The sequence below is a fragment of the Pithys albifrons genome, chromosome 9 (assembly GCF_047495875.1).
Source record: "Pithys albifrons albifrons isolate INPA30051 chromosome 9, PitAlb_v1, whole genome shotgun sequence".
Lineage (NCBI taxonomy): Eukaryota > Metazoa > Chordata > Aves > Passeriformes > Thamnophilidae > Pithys > Pithys albifrons.
Genome location: NC_092466.1, coordinates 4,402,841 through 4,420,824, shown reverse-complemented (window position 1 = coordinate 4,420,824; position 17,984 = coordinate 4,402,841).

The following is a 17,984-nucleotide window of genomic DNA, read 5'->3' as shown; positions in this document are numbered from 1 at the left end:
AGTAGGTTCTTTGGAAATGCCTGTCCCATTGTGTTGCCCTGTCACCAAGCTCTCTGTCTGCTCATTTTCCCAGCTGTCTGTCCATCTGCAGTGCCCACATTGCTGGTGATGCTGGAATTCCTGATGGATTTCATTTGAACTGAATGGAAAAATCAAGATGGCAAATAAATCCCCTGCACATGGTATGAAAATGGACTGAATAGTAAAAACTCAGCCAAGTTAGTAACCTTGGGGATGGAAAACTGCACTGGTGAATGTAAGGATTTTCTGTTCTGTTTAGTTTGCTGATTTCTCAACATACAGATAGCTTCAGACCAACCCAACAGGAATTCTCTGGCAAAAATGGCAATTTGGGAGTGTGGGAGAGAGCCAAATATACTCAATTAGGAGCAGGAGACATGAATAAAAAGTGACCTCAGTGTGATGAGCAGCCACTGGCATCAAGTCATTAGAAAAGAATCATAAAATCAAAGAAAGGCTTAGTTTGGAAGGGACCTTAAAGCTCATCTCATTTCACTCTTCTGCCATGAGCAGAGACACCTTCCACCAGCCCAGGTTGCTCCAAGTCCCATTCAACCTGGCCTTGGACATTTCCAGGGATGAAACTTCTCTGGGCAACCTGTGCCAGTGTCTCATCACCCTCTCAGTAAAGAATTTCTTCCTTAATGTAAACTTCTCCCTTTTCAGTTTAAAACTGTTCCCCTTTTTCTTGTGATTATCTGTCCTTGTAAGAAGTTGCTTTTTGTCTTTTTTATAAGCTCCTTTAAGTAGTGCCCCACCATCCCTGGTTTGTGATTTCCACACCCCTCAGAAGGCTGACAGGCAGGGCAGGAGGAAAGGCTGCTCCTGCCTGAGCTCCCAGACATGTAGGCAGCACATCACCAGATGGAATGGAGCTTTGTAGGCACTTTGATTTAAATCACATATATTCACCTTAAGTGCAAAGGAAGCAGGAGACTTCCCTCACAATGCCTGTCCTGCCAATGGAGTTGCCATATGTGGAGTTCAGGCTGCAGTTCAGAATTTCTGGACTATCTAACAGCAGTGAGGGTACACTGTGATTGGTTTCATAAACTAATATCAATACAGTCCTTGGCAGTAGATCATTGCCCCTGAATTTTTACAATGAGCAGAGCTGTTGGTCATGTCTTTCTTTAATTCCAGAGTTGTAATTATTTTGGTCCTTGAGTCAACAGGGGCTTTGCTCTGAGATCTGGGTAAGTGCCCTGTGAGCAGAGTGGGAATGTCCTGCCCTGTGTGAGCTGCTTGGCATTCTGTGAACATGGGCAAAGGGCTCTGAGCCATCAGGAGGAGAATGTTGAGGCAGGCACGAGGCTCATCACTGGTCATCTCCCTTGCATGTCCCATACACCTCCTCACATGGCTCAGCAATTCACTGCAGGGAGTGTCACTCACTCAAGTCACTCACTCATCCACTCAGACAAACTAAGGGTTTCCCAGTGTTATGTTTTCCTGTGTGAAATGCTCCATGGCATGAGCTTCCCCACATTCCCAAATATCTACTGTCTCCAGGGTGCATGGTAAGCTGTGCCTAAGCAACCTGAGGGCCAGCACAGCGGGGAGGAAGGATGGGATGTGCCCTAGAAAGTTTTCTTCTGCTGTACAAGAAGTACACCTTGGTAGTGGAAAATTAGCTTCAAAAGTTGGGGTCAGCTGGAGGAGCACTTACAGCTATTTTCTACATGGTTTGCTTCTGACTGTGATCCATCACACATTCCAGACTAATGGATTACAGTGCAGCAACTTCAGCTTCATCTTCCTTTATCTTGGAAAATCTTGGTAATGGTATTAAGTGTATTTTTCCATAAATAATTTATAGAAGGAGACCAACCTTGTAATTGCAATGGAAAATATTTGTTTCTTGTTATTTCGCTCAACCATGTGTAAATTCCTCCTGTCTACTTGTCTAACAGTGTCACAAAAGAGAAAAATACTTAAAAGGCAATGTTTAAAATACGCTGGAAAACACCAGAAGCCTAAAACAAGGCAGCAGGGGAGAGAAAGGCAAAGCAAGACACAGTAAATTCCAGACAGCCAGCCAAATTCCACAGATAAACACTAATCTGGAAAAAAAAATCCTTGCAATTTCTGAGATTATTGGAAGTGGGTGTTTGTTGTCATTGATATAAACTTTCTAGTATTTAAATACTCAGTCCTACTTTTTAGTATTTACTTACTCTGCTGCAGGAGCAGCATTGCCATCCATCGCTCACCTGCCACAGCAGACCCGGGAGTGGAACCACGTGCCAGGGCTCCACTGCAAACCCCAACCTCATCCCTCCTGTGACCTGCCGGGAATGTGAGGTCTGCTGGCTGCAAACATCACTCCCAGCTCTAATTTACAGCAATTTTCTTCTCCAGAAGCTCTAATGAGATGGTGTTTACAGAGCGCTGTTTGTGCATGTCAGCGGTGCCGGGAGCCCGTGGCCGGTGGCACAGCCCTGCCCTGCGGTGCCAAGGAGTGCAGCCAGCCCGGGGCTCCAGCAGCCCAGAAAGACTTTCTTCAGGCCACATCAATTAATGATTCCCCGAATTTCTATCTCAATTCCCTTGCAGACAATCCAGTAATTTTGTAGCTTAGTCCTTCACGCCTGTGCCATCATTTCACATGGCTCCTTACCCATTTATTACAATGTTGGTGTTCTCAGTGCCTCGAGTTTTTCAAATAAATAGAATAAAACCAGAGGGTTTTATTATCAGCCCAAACAGCAATCTATTGAGACAACACTGCCTTTGCAGACAGACATTTATGCTTGCTCTGTCAATCTCTTTCATTTCCTTGTGAGAAAATAAATGTCTGTGCTCTAAAGAAAGGTTTAAAAAGGCACAGTTGTGATCATGGTCTCTTCAGAGTGGAGGACAGTGACTGTGCTGTATAAATAAACTATCAAAAGCTATTAATTTTGGAGAAACAGAAATGCATGTTCATCTTTAAACAGATAAGCAGCAATACTGCACTCCTTAAAAATCAGATTTAGGGCTCAAGGGAGAGAAAAACTTTTCTTTTTGCAGAAGTTACATCCTTTCCCCCAGGCACAGAAGGGCTCCTCACATATTTTCCCTTCTTGGCACTACCAACAGCGCATGGTCCAACCACAAGCACAGAAAACTGAGGAACAGCAGAGCTGAGTGTTGCTCTGAACTCTGGCACTGACTTGCTGTGTGAACCTGACCATGTTGCTTAAACTTTGTGTAACTCATTTTCTATATTTATTCTCCTTGATAAGAGCTCTCAGTATTATTCACTTGTACTTTCACATGCATCTGTATATTGAACACAGGTTCAGTATTATCAGATGATTGCATTTGGTTTTGGTGGTTTTAAATTTATATTAGGAATAATAATTACTAAGTTGATTGTGAATGGTGCTGCACCATCCTAACAAGGGGAAGGCACAAAAATCTTGACATCTGTTCCAATAGTGTGAGCTGTTTGCATTCTGCTTTCTAGTTTCTTGAAGAACCTACAACTTGGAAACTACCAACCAGTTTTGGTTGTAAACCAGCATCCTGTTTACAAAAGAGGTTGTAAGAGCCTCCCTCCTGCTAATACAGCCTTTGAGGTCTCAACTCTGCAAATTTCCTGGCAAAAGTGGTGATAATGCATAATTATGGTTTTCCTTTGCCACAAAAGGAGAAAAAAGAACAGGTAAGATATCGGTTATATTAATAATTGATTCATATCAAAAGGTATTTTCCAAAGAAAATGAGGCAAAAGAAACATGTTTATACTTTTCACTGAAATTTGGATATTTCCCCAGTGGGAAAATTTGGCATGCAAATTTTTGAGTTATACTCAAAATACAACTTTCATCATATAGCAAGTGTGTTTTGTTGGTATGTTTTTAAAGGAAGTTATAGGAAAGCTTCACAGTTCCTGAATTTAGGGTTAGTGCCCCAGGAGAACCACATTTGTGGGCTTCTCATTGGCTGTGTCAGTGCTGGTTTTTCGGTGGTGCTGCCCATGAATCACTGTCATTTTGGATGTCAGGTGGATTGCTCAGCATCAGGAGAAGGTGTTCAGGGAGAGCTGTGCCGCTGGGTGCAGAGCAGGCTCACCTCCTTTGCAAATGCTGCTAATGAGGGGTTTAAAATGAGGTCAGGGATGTGGTTTTGTCCAGAAAAACATGCAGCTGGTAATGATGTGTAACTTCTTCTTTCTCCACGCTTATCATTAATTCAGGCTAATTCTGAAGAATAGGCTCATGATCTGGATGGTAAGAAATTGTTATAATTGGATTTTTAACTCCCTTTCTGGAAGCTCAGGGGAGCTGAATGCCTTGGACAAAAGCAGCATAAACTCTTAAAAATGTCTGTTGACATTCTCCAAGGATGATGTCATCAGGCACCTTTTTCTTAATAACAGGGTGATAGGTGTGTGTGCTCATAATTAATTAACTCTTCTTTCTGTGTGGCTCTGGGTAGTTCATGATTAACACTTCTATTTGTATGATAGCGGTCAGAACAGATTAGCCCAAATTGCTCCTGTTTCATCCCTGAATAAATGCAGATCATAATACCAAATACAGAGCAGCAGCAGTCAAGCCAACCTTTAAATATAACATGCAAATGAGCTCAATATAAATAAAATCCTAAATTAGTAGGAGGGTGTGAGTGTCCCTCTCTGTATGAGTTAATGTTCTCTCAGGCGGTTCCTTTCTTTTTGATTGTATTGATACTAATTCTAAAATCAATCCCTCCTGTCCAGACCTGCCTGAGTCCCCAGATCCCCCCAGCAGGTATCCCAGGACAAGCCCAGGGATGATGGATTAATTTAAACTGTAAATGGGATTTCTAGAAGCTGCCCAGATGATGTTCCCGAATCCCCCCTGACAGGCAGTGAACGGGCCTGGAAGCGTGTCCATGTGAGAATAGCTGCAGGAGTGTGAATCCCTGTCTGCTTGGATGGCTGCCCGGGCAGTGCTGTCTGTCCATCACCGTGCCAGGCTCCCACCAGGACCTCGGCACGTGCCCGGGGGCAGATGTGCTGTGCAGAGTCACTCTCTGTTGTTTCAGTCCACTCCACTCTTCCTGACTGCTTCCACAGTAATTACTGGTGGCAGCTCAGGGTTTGTGTTGTCAAACACCACGTTTCCATTCTTTCCTTCATGTTGTGATAGACTTTTTCCTTTTCTTTTCCTTTCCTGTTTTATTTGTCTGTTGTTGTGCACAGCCCTGTGCTCTCTGGGGATTCACCACATGGACATGGGTGGCTGGGAGCAAACCAGGTTCATTAGTGTCACTGATTCCAGTTTTCCCTGAAGTCCATGGGAATCATTGTGCAGAGCCATGTGTAGGCAGACACTGAGGAGTAGCTGCATTCCAACATCAGGCTCAATATCAGGCTCAAAACCAGAACAGAAACTATAATATACACTACATAATAGCCCATTGCAATAAAATTTAATATTAATAATGTTTTCTGGTGATTGAGCTACTTGTGATGTATCCCCACATAAATTCTGTATTGCCTGTTAACAAATCAGCTCAAGGTATGTAACATCCCTTACCCAGAGCATCAATAATCTGTATTTTATGAAATTAAAAATATGAGAAGGGAAATCTGTAGTAACTTTAACTCTCTGCAGCCTCCGTTTTATCTGTCAAAATCAGACAAGTCAGACCAACTGAAACAAAAGTTATTAGAGAAAACATTCTCACAGTATGGAGAAAAAAGCCTAATTAATTAACAAAACGGCTAATTAGACAATCAAACTGGGATTTGGTAACAACATCCAGAGCACTAATAAAATTAATTACATATGTCCTTTAGCATGCTGTGAGATTTGGGCCAATGGATTATAACTTTGGAGGCTGCTTTGAACATCAGGAGAAGATAAGGGAGATCTTGTGACCGGGTCACTGTTCACATCAGTTGGGCATAAACTAATGCAGGAGGCTCCTATAAAGTGGGATCCAGGAAGACATAAAGTGGGATCCAGGGAAATATAAAGTGAGATCCGGGGAGATATAAAGTGAGATCCAGGGAGATATAAAGTGGGATCCAGGAAGATATAAAGTGGGATCCAGGGAGATATAAAGTGGGATCCAGGGAGATATAAAGTGGGATCCAGGAAGATATAAAGTGGGATACAGGAAGATATAAAGTGGGATCCAGGGAGATATAAAGTGGGATCCAGGAAGATATAAAGTGGGATCCAGGAAGATATAAAGTGGGATCCAGGAAGATATAAAGTGGGATCCAGGGAGATATAAAGTGGGATCCAGGAAGATATAAAGTGGGATCCAGGGAAATATAAAGTGGAATCCGGGGAGATATAAAGTGAGATTCAGGAAGATATAAAGTGGGATCCAGGGAGATATAAAGTGAGATCCACAGGATCCACAGCAGTGCCACTGGTGACAGTGACTGAACCCGGGTCAGCCTGGCTCGAGGGGGCCTTTTGCTTTCAGCTTCTTGAGCATTTCCTTGAAATTATCCCAGATGTGATGGACCTCTTTAAATGAGTTTGTACATAAATGTACATAAATGTACATATAATTAATAATGAAAACATCCATGTTTGTTTATGTTCATTTATGCAGCCTCCAGAATGGCTCATGTTGGGTCCCATCATTGCTACCCACATACTCCAGCCATGCTGGTTTGAGCTGGTCATACCAGACTGAAGCACATGTGGTATAGATTGCTGCAAATCTGGTGAGGGAAAATTAGCATTTTGGTCTGTATTTCTAGGTTTGCTGGAATAGATGACCCAGCCCTGGCTTCTGTTAAGGGAATTTATTCTCCCAGAAAGACTGCCCTTAGTGATGTGCCTGCAGACATCTTGACCTGTCCATTCCTCCTTTCTCTTCCTTGAGGTGCCCCTTAACGCTTGTGGTGGGCAGAGGGACACTCCTTGTGCCTGTCAGGAAGGGTCCTTGTTCCTTCACCATGGATTTCTCTGCATGGTTAAGCCCCTGGCCAGGTCAGAACTTTCAGCTGGGCAATGCAAGACAAAGCCTGAGGGGATCCAGGTCCATCCATTGGGGTGAGGGTTTTGCAGCAGCCAAAATAGAAATAACTCTCATAGTTAAAATTCAGAGAACATAAACCTGGAGTTTCAACCAGCAAATTGTTTTCACTTTGTTACAGCAGAGCTTTTGTTAAAGGTCCATTCCACACTTTTAATGAGAGACACATTTTTACCAGAGCCATGAAAATAAATGAGAAAGCTTCAGCCTTTTGCACTTTTGCTAGTTTTGGTGGCATTTGCAGGCACATCTTACATTCCTTAAACTTCATGTCTTTGTTCTACTCTGAATGAAGTGGTTATGCCGTGACTTACAGTCCAAAACAATACCAACCATACCACAGAATTTATTCACTCCTTGAGAGTGAACAGTGTCACATCCACATCTTGTGCCTGCCTGTTTCACACTAAAGACATCTCGAGCCATTTTTCTCAATATTGTTTTGAAGAATAACTAGTTCAAGGTGAAATCTGAGATTTAAAAATTTGAGAAATGGAGTCCAGGGGAGAAAATATTTTTGAATTCCACCACCATTGAAATACCAGTGTTTGCAATGCCAGCCCACACACCTCTTGGCAATTTGAGCAATGTTTCAAAACACAGAAACAAGAAGGTTGCCAGCATAAGAAATTCTGCCTTCCAAAAACTAAAAAATCTGTTTTCTGCACTGTGCAACTGGACACTTGACTTGGGGTTAGAAGTCCCCTGAGTGGAAGTAGATTTCCAACAGCAGAGGGCTCTTTTGGTTCAGCAAATGATGGAATTAGCAGCCCTAGTAGCTGAAACCAACTGATAAATTAAAAGCAGAACAAAAATGAGCTGCAAATTTTTAACAGCAAGGCTAAACTTTAATTGAACAGCTTAACAGGTGACAGATGTGATAGAGGAGTGAGAGTGGCCTTAAAGTAAATTTTGGTGTACAAATAACTTAATAAAACCTCCCTTCTGGGTGGTATTGTGTAGTAGATCAAAATGGGTAACCATCATGATCCATCCCAAATTTACATCTTCTCATTCCTCTGTGAAAAATGTAATAAGCAGAGAATGAGGGATTAACATGATTTTAATTACGTTTTATATAGTGGTATTCTGGAATTTTGTTTTGATGTAAATATTGTCCACAGAATTTTCACATTTCATTGAGGTTTAGTTATGCAAGTTTGCAGGTCTGATACCAAGTATTTGGAAATACCACCTAAGCCTTGAATTTAAAGTTTGGAGAGAAATCACGATAAAGTGAAATCAGCTAATTTAGGGTTCGTGGTCACTGGAAAATGATAACCTTTTCCCAGAGAGTATGAAGTGGACATTACAGATGTGCAATTTAGTAACAGCAAAGTTACTTTGTTATGCCACTTTGTGATGTTACTTTGTTAAGCCACTTCATGGAATCATTTAACTCTTAAAAGCCCTCTGAGAACATCGAGTCCAACCATTAACCCAGCACTGCCAAGGCCACCATTGAACCATATGCCCAAATGCCACATCCACATGGCTTTTAAATCTCTCCAGGGATGGGGATTCCACCACTGCCCTGGGCAGCTGTGCCAGAGCTGGACAATCCTCTAGACTTCAGATCTTAGTAGAGCAGAAATGAGAAAATGTTCATATAGATGCAAAAACTTTATAACCTTGTTGTGTTTGAGTTCATCATGGTCTCAACAAAATGATTTGTGCTCCATCCAAACAATAAAACCCAGTCCTGATTAGTGGGAGGCTTCATACCACTTCTAGATTAAAGCCTGGTACTAATATTTAGTGCTTAATGTCATGACAGGATCATTCCTATAATAATAACTTAACTAGCACGTATTTGGTGTTTAATCCTTTTCTATGAAGAGCAATAATTTTTTCTCAGTTCTCAATATGTTGCTGATATTTATCAGCAATGTAGAAAACGTTGCTGCATCTTTCTATTCTGTGTGGAAATTGTGGTAAACCTGTGTTTAATCTGAATCTGCCCATTAGTGGTTACCATAGCCCAGCATCAGGAGTGAACACAACAAAATGATTTGAATCATGTGTACAGCCTATCCATGGGGTCTCCTGGTGGGACCTGGGGAATATCTGAATGTAAACTGAATGCAGGCAGCTCTTGGAATTTCATAAATAAATACCATATGTCAAACCTTTTCACATGCCCTTGTGTAAATTGTTGGTTTGTTTGCACTCTGTAACCAGATGTTGTTATGTAAAATATGCCCCACGCTGAGAGCTGTTCTGGAGGCTGCAGAGAGCACATGCCATTGGCAAAAGCCTTTTTTTCTTTCTATGTGCAGCAGTTTGTAACATTTTCTCTCTTACTCTGAATGGATTCACTCTTAATTTACACACCCCAGAAGGAAGCAGCAGGTTATATTTATGAAATGCCCAGCATCCCCATTAGCCTTGAAAATTGCTCATTCCCCTCTTCCCTGGAGGCAATGTCACCTTTTAGCCCCCAGCCATTGGCCTGAGGTACAACTGCACATCTCCAAAATGAACAGTTTGTAGAACCACAGAATGGTTTGGATTGGGAGGAACTGTAATGATCATCTATTTCCAAACCCTTTGCCATAGGCAGGGACACCTTCCACCAGCCCAGATTGTCCAAGCCCCATCCAATCTGGCCTTGGACACTTCCAGGGATGGGGCAACCTGTTTCAGTGCCTCACCATCCTCATTGTAAAAATCTTCATCCTTGTATCTAATTTTAATTCTTGTATCTAATCTCTAATTGACCCTCCTTCTGTTTCCAAGGCCTCTTTCCTAAGCAATAAAAGACTAGGGGGAAAAAAGACATTTATGAGTATTTATCTCTCATAACAACTGTGGGCATTTCAATGCCAGCAACTTTTCAGTGCTAACTGCTCCTTTTAGAAACAACAGCTTTTCACACACAAAGAGATCTGAGGCAGGACCTACACCTCTTCAAATTGTTAATACTGCAGAGCTTGAAGAGAAGAGGACCTTACAGATTAAAGGGAAAGGTAGGGGGGAGCTCTTTGTTGAGTGCTCAGAGGGGTGAAAAGGACCCATTCTCCCTCTGAGCAAAAGGCAGATCAAGCCACATTTATGAGTCTTCTGACAAAGGAAAGACTTTCTTCAGATAATGAATAGAGTGTGTCACAACAATCTTCTGCTTTGATCTGATCAGGTGCCCTTGTCACTGCTCACTGCAAAACCTTTGTGCTGTCTCCCATTTGGAGAGGTTTGAAGCAATTAAAGGAAAGAGAGAAGAGCTGTTCTGCCATATTATTTTGGAGTTCACTGAAATGGCCCTTGTACAATGTAATGGACCACCAACTGCTGGGAAATTCAATCAGAATGCAGCATTACAGTGAAAAATTAGCCCACTAAGGAGCAAGTTCAGTTCTGTTCGACTGAACAATGCACTAAGATATCTCTGAGCATATGGCTCCCCTCTGATCCCCATTTAAAACCAGGCTGAACTGATTGATGAGGGAAATTAAAGGGTGCATCTAAGCATTTTCTACAGCTGTCACAACAGAAAATTATTTAATTTTTCCCTATATAGGAATATAGGACTGAAAATTTTATAAGGTCCCCAGCTCTACCAGCACAGAGTAGATCAGTAAAAGGGGCACAAGGCCTGGGTGATGGTTATCCCACAAATGCTGCTTTTAACCACCTACTGAGTTCACTCATGTCTGTCACCATCAAAAGCTGAGTCTGTCTCTGGAAATAAAATCACAATGAATTCCATATCAGCAATGTGTTACTATTTTTATTCCTAGATGGATGTCCCTAAACCTGTAGCGGGAATTTCTGGTCGTAGTTTTGGATGAAGAAGTGGATCAAACCAAAGTTGCTGGTTCAGTCACTCATCTTCTGGGATTGGAATAGGTTTGATGTACTTTACTAGGGAATAACCCTCCCAATTTGTGCTGCTGGTGTTCCCATATATGCAGATACCTGGAACCAGCTATTCCCAGAGAATTCCATCCCACAGACTCCTCAAGAGGCCAAGATGTTCTGGCTCCACAGTCACTACAGATCACCCTTCCCTGCAGCAGAGCTGGCAAAAGCCTTTTAATGTGCTGTGGAAAGTTCTTCCAGCCAAGGGGACAATAGGCAGATGAAGAAATAATCTTTTAGATCTCCTCCACATGAATTTTCAGAGATCATCTGTAGGTCTCTGTATCACTTAGTGTCCTTCCTCCTCATGTTCTCCTCAGAAACAGAAGAGTTGTGAGAAATACAGGTCATTTATAACAGAGTCATGCAAAGGTAGAGACATTTTGGCTCTGTGTCTGCTTATCTGCAAGGTGGTGAAATATCTTGGCATGGAGTTATAATTAAGGGAAAGGGTTTTGTTCAGCTCCAGATACTGCTATGAAAATTAAGTCTTGAAATAATGGTGAAAAATTCTCCAAAGTACTTTTTTTTTTACCTTGAGGCTGAACTAATATTTAAGAAAATAACAAAGGACTTCTTGCAAAATCAGCTGGTAATATGATGTATATATAAAAAGTCTTTCACTAAAAGCTCAAGGGTGAGCTATTCTTTTGATTCATGACCCGTGGTCTGAGGAATCATGTAATACTTTCCCTTTGGTCTACATTCCTCTGGGAAGCAAAGGCATGACATGAGCCCAGGTTGAAGGATCTGCTGTACCTGGAAAGTGAGATAAACTGTCATTTCTGAGCTGAGCTCAATTTCATATTGCAATATGCAATTTATTTGGTTTGGAGATACAGTCCTGCCTGTCTTGGGCTTCTGAAAGCTGATATTCATCATTAGTCCAATAGCAATGCAAGAGTTTCTGTGTCTGAAGCTCCCAAGGATGTGAATTGTCCTTTTGTGACCTTTTCTTATCGGTGTCAGTAATGAGCCAGTATTTCCTTCTCTGATAATGAGCAGTAAAATCTATTCATCTTCATAAATATGAGGAAGCTCAGTTAGTATTTTAGGGAAATTTCCTGAACTGCTCCAGAACAAAAGAATGCAGCTACTTTGCATTGCTGGTGGTGCAAAAGGCTCTTTGTCTTCTACACATCACTACAGTGTTTTGATAAGGAAAAATTACTGAAAGAGCAATGGCATCAAAACCCCATAATAGGCTATTGTCAAGCAGGAGCCATAACAGTATCTGTTATACCTTTTAATAAGCTTAACAGTCAAAATTCTATGAATCTCAGACCAGGTGGCTGAGGCAGCTGGATATTATAAAATGTGAGGTTTCAGGAGATAAAGATGGTTGAAGAAAAATGTAAAAATCACCGGGGAAACCTGTAGACTCTTAAGCCAGGATTCTGAATACTATTCTGATGCTCTGACTTTGATGGGAATTGGGAGTCAGATGTTCCATGGCAAAATGTAAGTTCTACAAAGAAAAGGAAATTAAGCAGAACTTTTAAAAAGTAATGCATAATTCAAAGCCTAGACTAGATGCCTTATAATGAGAAACTTCACATTTGTTCTGCTTAACAATGTGAAGATTGAGAGTCTCCTGTTTGCATTGAAAACATCTTTGCAAGTTACAGAGATAATCAAGTTATCTCTGATCTATTCTATGCTTTGAAAGGGGATCAGTGAACTTACTGGTCTCTTTAGCAGGCAAGCCTATGAAAAGACATACCGTGCTTTTCTCCTGAGCCTGATGACTGTTAATGCCTGTGAGAAATGTGCATATAAAATCTCCAGAGTCGAGGTGGCACAAGCATTTTGTAACACTTGCACCAGTGTCTTTCATCTTCTTCCTTTCCTGTTGCCATCCAAACTGCAATTTCTCCCTGCAGTGCCTCTGTTTTGTGCATCTCAGCTGCTTCCTTACCTTTCTCACCTGGTTTCTCTGTCCAAAGGGGCAGTGCTTCTGTGGAACTCAGAGCCCGGAGGATGCCTGGTCTGTCTTTGGTGACAGCTCATAGGTGACCTCAAAGAGCAGATTTGGCTCCTTGGCAAAGTGCGGTACTCAGTGCTGGCTCCTTCCTGCTCTTTTGGCTTCTGCAGCCTGAGTATCAGGGTGACTTTACTAAGAATGTCTGGAGTCATATCCCACAATTTATCTTTTTTTTTTTTTTAACTCAGTAGAATTCTTTGTTCTTAAGTTAGAAATTATGTTGTGTTGCTTCTCAATCACAGCTTGTCCAAACATGGTCCCTGCTCCCATATATTGACCAGAGTTGGTGTCCTGATCTCCTGATTATTATCAGGAAAAAAAAGATAAATCTTAAGATGCAATACTGATGGCTGAAAACAGCATTTTTTTCCTATCAAGGTGCCATTTTTCTGGCTTGTGCTAATGATATAACTGCTTACACATTGTAATTGATTGTAAGTAGAGCTGACTTGAGCCATTCATGCTGTCTGAGTGATTAAAATTCCCCAGATGGATCCTCAAAATGCAAAGGTCATAAATTAGTCTCCTTTTAAGTGAGAAATTCTTTCTTCAGGGTCTATCTGCAAAGGAGAGTGTTGTCTCTAATATGGGTATCTCTGCAGAGTTTGGTTGGTCTCTTCTCCCAGGCACTCAGCAATAGGACAAGAGGGCATGATGGGCTCAAGCTCTGCCAGGGGAAATTGAAGTTGGAGAGCAGGAAAAAATTCTTTGCAGAGAGAGTGCTCAGGCATTGGAATGGGCTGCCCAGAGAGGGGGTGGATTCCCCATCCCTGGAGGTTTTTCAACTGAGCTTGGCTGTGGCACTGAGTGCCATGATCTGGTAAAGGGACTGGAGTTGGACCAAGGGTTGGACTTGATGATCTTGGAGGTCTTTTCCAACCCAATCAATTCTATGATTCTATGATTCTAGAGGGTCTTTGTGACACTTCCCAGGTTTAAGAGAATGGTCCCAATTTCAAAGACACTTTCTACTTAATAATGAACATCATAGGACCAGTAAAGACCTTTATTGTGAAGTTGTTAAGTAACAAGCTTAACTTTTTATTCTATGTTTTTCATCTCACTTTGGCTGCTTTTTTAAACCTCCCCTAGATTGCCATGAAGTATTTTGTGGGGGGTTTGATCTGTATTAAATACAGATGTATTTGTTACAAGAAAATATGAATTTAAAAAGATGCCAGGTTTTTATTTTCCTAATTGTAAGTAATGGAAGTAAACAGTTGTTAAATTATTTCAATAATCTCCATTAAATTATTAATTATTTCAGTTATTTGAAAAATATAGAAAAGCAGTTTGCCCTCCTGTTTTCCTAAAAGCTTTCATTTACATTAAATTACCAATTGTTGAATCTAAGTGTAAATCTAAACCATGAGTTTTCTCCTCTATTTTCTGTCACATTTTGCCTCTGATAAATCTAAAGAGGGTTGAAAATTTTCTCATACATAGGACAGGTACACGCACTCTAAAGTAGAAACTGAGTGCAGCTTTTCTAGCAAAGCACTTTATTTCCACTCAGAGCAGAAGACTGATTTTAGTCAGTGCTTTAAGTGTTGCAAAAAGGTGAAGTCCTCCAGTTTCCAGCAGAACTTTGGGATATGTGCAGCAATGCAAATACAGGGAAAGCAATTACGGAGCAAAGCTTCACCTTTTGAGGTCTCACAGAAGGTCTGGAGTAAAGGACTCTTCATGTAGCACAACCTCAACATCACCCACCACATTTTTATTTGTTTCTGTACCACTCTTTCCTTCTCCATCGTGTTACTTGGCAAGTGACTCTTGCACACCAAACCACTCTGTCCTGAAGTTTCCTCCCTAAATATTTTTTAATTTCTTTCCAAATTGTAACTCTAGTGAATTTAAATCCCACTTTTGCTTCAATTCTAGATGAAGTTTCCTGTGGTTTGGGATGGCCTTTATTTGGATGTTGAGGAATGTTGATGGCAGATGGACAGCAGTGGTTGTGCTCTGGCTCTGGACTCCTTCAGACAATTTTCCCTATATATGCCAAGGCTCTCACTGTGCCCTCAATAGACTTTTTTCCCTCCAGAAAGACTCCATTGGAACCTGAATTAATTTAAATCATTATCTCTTCTTGCAGATCTCCAGTTTTATAACATGACTAATTCAATCTCACTTAAATGTAATAGTAATCTCAGCCTAAAAGGTGACAATCTTTCTGAAAATTGTCTTATAGTTTTAAAGAACCATATAATTTTTAGCAAGGCTGTTTTGTTAGTAATTTATTTTGACTGTTTCTCTCTTTTCTTTCAGAGTTATATTCATTGTCTTCCATAATTTCATCTTTTGTTTCTCTCTTTCTTTTGAGTTTTCTGGGTGAAGAAGGAAAACATGTGAGGCTATAAATAAACTCTACCTGGAATTGTCTATCCTGGATAGACTCAAATATCAAGGTCATCCTTCTAAATTTTGTTCACTGTGAATTATATAAAGAACTGAGTTTAAGACATCTGACCTTTTAGTCATCATTTTTAACAAAGTGCATATCTTTGTACACTAAAATGCATGGAGGGCTCCTCATGTTTAAAAGGTATCCCAAAGAGATATGTGTTTTCATTAAAACTGTAAATCAAGGGAGGAAAAATGGTCAGAGTAATCCTTGAGAACTCAATTCCAGCATTTAATCATGGGTAAACTTATATGCCACCTAATGGAGAGAAATAAGGGACTTCTGGAAAGTTTAAAATTTGGGGAAAGCAGTAGATGAAGAAGCTCAACCAGGTGCCACCAGGGATCAGCTTCTCTCCTTCCAGATGCAAACCCAAAGAGTTGTCACCACAGCCAATTTCCCAACCCCACAGGTAGACCCAAAGCAAATCTCCTGTGCCAGAGCTGCTCCTCCAAGGCTGAGGGATGATCTGTCTTCCTATGACTTCAAAAGAAGGATTGTGTTTTCCCCCTTGTGCAGCTTTACATGTACAATTTTGAACAGACCTCTCTGCTCAGCCCTGGGAAGCAACTAAATATTTTCAGCCAGTCTTCTGCACTAAATAAACCCTCTGCTGCCTTTGAAATATGCTCATAAATTTAAATCAATACTGAGCCTGGAGTCTCCACTCCTTGATAGGAGCACATTTTTTATGTTGCAATACACAGTGGGGACTCCAGAGGCTGAATCCCTGTCTGCCAGCCAACAGCTGGGGCATCATTTTTTAAGGCAAACATTCCAGGTCATTATAAACTGCACTAATCTCCCTTGTTGAAATTCACATTTCTAAACCAAAGAGGGATCATGATGCATTTTTCCTGTCACATGTTATGGCATTTAACCAGGAGGTTAATTCATTGATTGACTTACTGCCTCTCTTCAGCCTGCTTTGCTACTAATCTTCCATACAAATGGGGTTAAGGAATATAATTTAGATTTACCAGCACAAACAAAGCATACAACCACCCTGCTAGGATGCAAAGCTTGGGCAATTCAGGGGAGAAGAAGGAAGAGCACAGTTGAGGCAAAACTAAATGTAACACTAAACCCCACATGCTGAAAATGGTGACAATCAGAAGAAACAAAGTGGGGAAAGGAAAATTTCTGCTTCCAGTAGCCAGGGCTGGGCACAAAGGCAGAGGGGATGGAGAAGAGAACAATCTCCCTCCTGCCTTGCCATGTGTGTTCATGAGCCAGCCTGGATGCAGATCACGGGCTCCCCCTTCTTGTGATGTCTGAAATCAGTCCCCAGTGGGTAGGGCTGAAGGTTTCCCTGTTCCTCCAGATGTCCAAGGTGGTCAGAAGACCCTCAAAGGACACTGTGAGCCCCAAGGTGTTCGTCACTGCCATGGCTGTAATGGACAGAAATCTAGTCCAGTTGATTTAAAGCACCCAAAATACACAAACTAAAAGAAAGACATTAAATGATCCCATTGCTTTGAACACCTTCCAGCAAAAGCCCCCAGGTGAGAGGCCTTGTTTCCAGGAAAAAAAGCAAAAAAATAAACCCACTGTATTTGTTTCTAGCTCAGTTTCTCTGCCCACCTCTCCTCCTGCACCAGCACAGAACAATCCTGCCCTTACCATCTTAGAGATGGGAAAATCAGCACCTTTCCCCAGCAATCCCTCCATGCTGCTGCTACAGTTTCAGAGTAGTTTCTACCCTGAAGGTGGATCCTGTCAGTGCAGCCACATGGAAATAACTTCTGCTTATTAAAAGCATCATGAGCTCACCAGTTTGGGGTCCCAGTGGGCTCCAGGGACTCTCCAGTATCAGTGTGAAAGAAAAGAGCAACTTTTGTCAAAATGGCACAGGTTTTGCGACATGTAGGAAACAGTTCTCTACATCCATCATCAACCTTGTGCTGCTGTGGTCACCTGCCATTCCTTGATGGTCCCCGTCCCTCCCATGCTGTGAGACTGGGGAGCTGAGCTGAGACCGGGGAGCTGAGCTGAGACCTGATGATCTCCCCACGTGCACTCACAGCAATTCCCAGACTTACAGCACGTTCATTTTCGCTGCCCTGAGTGTAACAAAACTGCAACAATAAATCTGATCAGGTTGTCCCACAACTTGTCCAGCTGTGGGAGCTTTGTGGAGATGAGAGTGATGGAGGGAAGGGTTGTGTGTGTTGTCATCAGACACTCTGAAGGGGTTTGGGAGAAAGGCTGTGACCTTCTGAAACATGTGGTGTGAAGGTGTGACTATGCAAGGCAATTGTAGAACCACAGAAGGGTTGGAAGGGACCTTAAAGATCAGCCAGTCCTACCCTTTGCCATGGGCAGGGACACCTCCTACTATCCCAGCCTGCTCCAAGCCCTGTCCAACCTGGCCTTGGACACTCCCAGGGATGGGGCAGCCACAGCTTCTCTGGGCACCCTGTGCCAGAGCCTGCCCACCCTCACAGGGAAGAATTCCATCCCAATATCCCATCTAACCCTGCCCTCTGGCAGCAGAAAGCCATTCCCCCTTGTTCTGTCACTTCATGCCATTGTCCAAAGTCCTTCTCCAGCTCTCCTGGAGCCCCTTTAGGTACTGGAAGAGGCTCTCAGGTCTTCCTGGAGCCTCCATTCAAATTAATGAATAAGAGCTGGGCAAAGTATTTTTCCTCCTCTGCCTCTGTTTTTTTCTCTCTCCCATGCTCTGGTTAAAATGTTTTAATTATGAAAGTCAGGAGATTTTTCCACTGGGTAAATAAG